Genomic DNA, 6690 nt, shown 5'->3' with positions numbered 1-6690 from the left:
GATACAGTTCTACTGCAGTTTCTGAAATAACTGTACTTTTAATAAGGGTAAAAAAGTTATGTTTTGAACTGACTAATATAAATTACTGCTAAAACTAATCACATGGTAGATCCCTTAAATTAAAAAAACTCTAGTAATATTAATAATTATCCACTGATTTATATTTTTATCATTTAATATTTTAAAATATCACATTTTCATACAGTAGGATGTTTGAATATAGTAAAAAATATGTGTTAATTTTTATTATAAATTAATCAACATGATACATGAAACCAGTTTTCATTTCTTCCAAAAATATGTTGACAAATAATATTAATCCATCTGTACCTTTTTAAATCATGGACCTTTATTAATTATATTTGCCTTTTTATACCCTTAGGAAAGTCTATAATTATTAAGATAGTTCAAAATTTTATCAACAATATCTCTAGCATATTTCTTTTTTCCTCATAGTAGTTTTTTATGAAGAAACCTCTTTAGGGATCTTAGTGGGTAATCAGGTAGCATTTGAAGAGCTACCTACAATATCCTATAATAACATTTTTAATGTTCACAAATATTATGAAGATATTACAGATTTACAAATCTTAAGAAGGTATTACAGTGGAATTAATGAGTGATTATAGCAAAGTTGAAGGTTATAAGGTTAATATACAAAGGCCAATCACTTCTCTATATACAGTAAGTAGTCCCCTCTTATTTGCAGGGGATATGTTCCAAGACTCCCAGTTACCCAGTTAATGCCTGAAACCGTAACTGGTAATGATCCATCTTGTATACATACATACATATACACACACACACACACACACATATACACCTACGATGAAGTTTAATTTATAAAACATGCATAGGAAAAAATTAAAAATTACTAACAAAATATCATGATTATAAACAATATGCTAAATAAAAGTTAAGTGAATGTCATCTCTCAAAATATCTTATTGTTCTGTAATAACCCTTGTTCTTGTGATGATAAGAAATAATAAAATGCCTACGTGATGAAATGAAGGTAAATGATGCAGGTATTGTGGTTAGGCTATGACTGACCATCAGCCATCCTGATGCTCATGGTTGATATCTATGGCTAAGGGACAGGTAATGCATATAGTGTAAATGCAATGGACAAAAGGACAATTCATACCCTGAGCAGAATGAACAAAGATGATACAAAGTTTCATCATGCTACTCAGAATGGTGTGAAATATAAAATTTATGAATTGTTTATTTCCGAAATTTTCCACTTACTCTTTTCAGTTTGCTGGTTGAATGTTAACTGAAACTGCAAAAAGTGAAATGCAAATAAGAGGGGATTACTGTACAAGCAATGAACAACTAAATTTAAAATTAAAAACACGATACCATTTTCATTGATAACCTAAAAAATGAAATAGATATAAAATCTAACCAAATATGTCTAAGATATATATATATATACAGAAATCTACAAAACAATGATGAAAGAAAAAAGAACTAATAAATGGAGAGATATTATTTGTTCATGGATAGGGACAAAATATTCTCAGTAAGTTAGTTTTTGGGGTATTTAATGACTAATGACTCTGGTTCCAAAGACAGCACAGAAGCAAACTGGCTCCAGTTTCCATCTACAGAAAATGAAAGCAAAAATACAGTACTGAAATTATCACCACAAATATCACAGACCTCAAATATGAGGATAATTTGAGGACCACAGCAAAGTGAAAAAGTTCTGCACAGACAGTAAGAGAATCAAAACTTCTGTATCTGCAATGTCCCTTTCCCCCCAATCTATCTGGCACCAAACATGCAGAAAATTTTCTGCAAGTCACGTTTCTACACTGGTAAAACTAAGACCAAGTTTAGACAACCAGCTTTCCTGCCATCTTGGGTTCCCTGGCAGAAGACCTGGCCTGACTTCAACCCATGTGATACTTCTCAAGCATCTGAAGGAAGAAACAGCCTTGAGTACAACTAAAGGAAATGCCAAATCAGAACTGGTATTAGCAACATCATACTGTCAGAGGTTTATTCCACATGTCTCCTGGGCATGAACCACTAACCAGCCTTCCCACAATACCAGGATATCCCTTTTAGGTCTCCCATTTGGGATGGACAGGACTCTAATTGTATTACTAGAATCAAAGCAAACCAGGGCTGAAGGTGCCAGCCAATGCCAAAAAGGAGGCAGTGACTTAGAGGAAAAAATAAAATAAGAAAATTACAAAGAATCTCGAAGAAAACATACCTAATAAAAACCAAAATAAGTTAGACAGAAAAGATGGAAATAAATGATTAATGCCAAGACACAGATGTACATTCACAAGATATAACAGCAAATAGGAATCTATGACCTCCTAAATAGGTAAAAGAAGGAAGCAGTGAATGACACTAATAAGATAGTGATAGGTGAACTCTCTGATCAAGAATTCTCCACAGCAGTTTTAAGGAAACCCAATGATCTCCAAAATAACATAGAAAGCAATTCAGAAACTTACTACAGAAATTTAACAAAACATTAAAATAATTTCTTTAAATCTAACAAAAATCTTGGAACTAAGAAATGCGTCTACTATACTAAAAAACCACATCTTGAATTTTGGTGTTTAAGAGGGAGTTCAGCAAGAGCAAGGAGTAGAAAGATTATTCACAGTAATAGTAACAAAAAAACTTCAAAACTCAAGATATAAGAATCCTATTACAGGAAGGAAAGAAAATACCAAATAAATTTTGTTGTTGTTGTTGTTTTTCTTTTCTTGCAGTTTTTAAATGGAAGATTTATTTGACAAGTTTCACTCAGTGCAATGTACCTAAAAGGAAATCACAATACAATGGAAGATTTAAGTCAAGGCCTCAGAATTTCATACAAACACCAAGACCAAAATCCCAAAGTACTGGTATTGCATCTCAAATTTTCCTCCTTAACTTAAAAAAAAAAAAAAAAAAGCTTAAACTTACATGCATTACAGTCTATTAAATGAAAGTAGAATTAACAAACATACCAAAATGTTTCACTTTTAATTGTAGACACAGCTCCCATATTGAGTTTTTTAAAAAAGCATGTCTTTCAACATGCATCTGAACAGTGTTCAATGGCATGTGCTATAAGAACAATATTTAACATAATTTAACTGCTTTACTCTAAATACTCTTAATGCTTAAGTACATCCTACAATATAACTAACTTGAGAAAAGCTGGAACCAGTTTTAACAATTATAGTTTACTCAACTTTACTGTTACATACTAGATGACTGTTGTGTTAAAACATACTGAACTTTTAAGTCTTTTTTTTTGTTGTTGTTGTTTTTGTAGAGACAGAGTCTTACTGTACCGCCCTCTGGTACAGTCTTACTGTACCGCCCTCACAGCAACCTCTAACTCTTGGGCTTACGCGATTCTCTTGCCTCAGCCTCCTGAGCAGCTGGGACTACAGGCGCCCGCCACAATGCCCAGCTATTTTTTTGTTGCAGTTTGGCCGGGGCTGGGTTTGAACCCGCCACCCTCGGCATATGGGGCTGGCGCCCTACTCACTGAGCCACAGGTGCCGCCCTTGAACTTTTAAGTCTTTAAAAAATCCTGATTTCCACTTACAGAGTAAGCATAAATTTCAAACTCACATCACAAGAAACTGTAATAAACAAACTGAAGTTGTTTTTCTTAAAAAAGAAAAAGTTGACCAAGAGTCAGTGATCAGGATGAATTACATTCCCCATCCACCACTCATACTAGACATGCTAGAAATCCCTCCCATTCTGTTCATGCCTATAGATGCCAGGCTTTCACTACTGTAGTAGCTGCTATTCACTGCTCCTTGGCTACCTATGCAATGTTTGATTGAAAGTCACTGGAGTGTTCCTGTAAAACTTGGTCATATTCACTTATGCTGCTCTGGCCACCATAGCTGCCTCCATAACCACCATTCAGCTGCGGGCTGGCTGGGTCACTATAACTAGACTGGTTTGACAAGCCCAAGCCTCCCATCATTTGGCTACCATAAGCACTACCACTTGTTCCTGCTCTAGAATTCAAGAAGAGTTCTACATATCTGAGTTGCATACTTGCTTTGTCTTTTGACATAGCTGCTATGGCATCTTCATGAGTTGCAAATCAACATCTTCACCAGTTACTCAGCCATCAGGACCTATTTCAATGTGTACTCTCACAGGGTGTTAAGGTGAAAAAAGTTATAAATATCATTCTCAGTAGCTCTGTAAGGTAATCCATGCATTGTACACAATGTACCATTGTGCTCTGGAAAGTAGAGACACCATCCCCACATCTGTGATCAGACATTCCTGAAAAACAGTGAGGTCTCTTCCAAATCTATTTGAGCCAACTCCATAGCCATCACTATAGCCATTATAATCATCCATAGCCTCCACCCATAAGCACCACACCTCATCTTCTCAAAGCCAGCTTCTCTGCCAATGCTGTTATAACCTCTGCCAGCCACAGGTCTGTCATGGGGATCTGGCTGCTGCATGGCCATAAGCTTTCATGGTAGATCATAATGAGTTCTAACTTCAGCTCAACTGTTCTTAAAGATTTGATATACCTGTGCCCTATTCTTTCCCTGTGTTTCTTTAGAGCCTTTTCAACTATTTCCCATGAAGCAAATTGCACAAAGGCCTCCCCTGTACTCCTCCCGTGGGTCCACCAGCAATGTTATCCCATTTGGCACAATATCCAACCCTAAGAAGAAATGAACAATTTCTTCCTTGTTACATCCAAAGGGGAGTCATATAAGCCACACAAAGCCATCATTGGCTGTGTCAGGACTATCTTGACCAGTATGCTTCAACCCCCAATCTATTTCAACATTGTTTAACTTGAATACTTCAACCTAGTTTCTCTGTCTTTTTACAGAGCCAGTTTGACTTCATCTTTTGATTCAAGTTCAACAAAAGCCTTGCCACTCGGTCTGCCTTCTCCTGTGTTGATGAAATGAATTCCTTGAGCCCCATTTTGAATTTTGCAGTCAGAAGAAAACCGCTGCAGTACTCCGGCTGAGCAAGACCAGGGCAAGCCCTGGACCCTCACCACAAAGCCCTCTCTGCCTTCAGTGCCCAACATCATCATTTAAGAAGGGTCCTGCTGTCTAAATGGACTAGACACACAACTAAAGTGTGCTGAGAAGAAATTCACCAAACAGATTTGACACAAGTAAGACTAACCCAATGCATATGATAAGCAAACTCTCAAAGGTCCCAGAAAAACAGGATCTAAAAAAAAAAAAAGAAAAGAAAAGAAACAAATAGCATATAAAGAAGCTAAAATTCATCTGACAACAGACTTCTCAATGGAAACCACACAGATTTGGGAGGAAATGGGATAATATTCTCAAACTATTGAAAGCAAAAAATCTGTCATCCAAGAATGTTGTACCCAGCAAAGCTATCCCCCAACTATAAAAGAAAGATAAAAGTTGTTCCCAGGCAAACCAAAGTTTAAAGAATCCATCACCATCAGAACCGTCTTACAAGAAAAGCTAGAGAGTTCTTCAATCTAAAATGAAAAAAACAAAAACCAACACTTAACACTAATGTGCAAAAAGAAAACATTTAAAGGCATAAAACACACTGGTAAAATTAAACATATGAACAAAGCCAAAATGTGCTAATGCTAAAATTGTGGTCAGCAATCCATTCATAACTATAGTATGAAGCCCAAAAGACAAATCTTTTCATAACAATAATAGCTGCAGCAACCTGTTAAGAGATAGTCAATATAAAAATATGTAAATTGAGACAACAAAGTCAAAATGGGGAGAAGGATGGAGTTAAAAATATAGTGTTTTTTTCATTTTGTCTTTGTTTCTGTGACTGAGACAATTTGTCATCTTCTTAAAATAACTTTTTGTATCTATAAGATGTTTTTAAAAGCCTTGGGGCAACTACAATGCAAAAACCTATAATAGGTTCACAAAAAAATATAAAGCAATGATTTAAAACATGCTATCATAGAAAATCATTTAACAAAAGAAGAGAGTAAGGAATATTGGAGCTACAAAACAAGTAACAAAATTGCAGTAGTAAGTCCTTATCAATAATAACTTCAAGTGCAAATGAACTCAATTCTCCATTTGAAAGACAGAGGAGAGTGGGTGAATGAACAAAGAAATAAAATCCTAATATATGCTGCCTATATGAAAAGAGATATAATGCACCTATAAGACACACACAGACTGAAAGTGAAGAAACAGAAAAGATATTCTATGCAACTGGAAACCAAAAAATGAATAGGAGTAGCTATGCTTACATCACAAAGAACAGACCATAAAATCAAAACTACAAGAAAAGACAAAGAAAGTCACCATACAATGATAATAGAAACAATTTTACCAGAGGATATAACAATTATAAATATATATGCACCCAACATCAAAACTTCCAAATATATAAAGCAAACAAATAAATCTAACAGGAGAGATAGACTATAATAAAATAATAATAGAAGACTTCAATACCTCACTCTCAGTAACAGAAATATTATCTAGAGAGAAAATCAACAAGAAAACATCAGACCAAATAGATCTAACTGATATTGAGATATTTTGTTCAATAGCTACAAATGACACTTTCTCTTCATCAGCACAAGGAATGTTCTCAATAGAGTATGTCTTATGCCATAAAACAAATCTCAACAAATTAAGAAAAGGTAGAAATCATATCAAGTATCTCTTCTGGCACAGTAGAATAAAAGTAGAA

General features: G+C 34.9%; 1 pseudogene; it reads right to left on the bottom strand.

The window, feature by feature from the left end:
* Positions 1-3749: 3749 nt before the first annotated feature.
* LOC128589455 (heterogeneous nuclear ribonucleoprotein H-like) lies at positions 3750-5059 on the bottom strand (annotated as a pseudogene).
* Positions 5060-6690: the final 1631 nt, after the last annotated feature.

This window comes from Nycticebus coucang, chromosome 1, assembly GCF_027406575.1.
Source record: "Nycticebus coucang isolate mNycCou1 chromosome 1, mNycCou1.pri, whole genome shotgun sequence".
In the NCBI taxonomy this organism is placed as follows: domain Eukaryota; kingdom Metazoa; phylum Chordata; class Mammalia; order Primates; family Lorisidae; genus Nycticebus; species Nycticebus coucang.
Note: the sequence above shows the minus strand (reverse complement) of the source record. Positions and strands in the feature narration are given on the sequence as shown.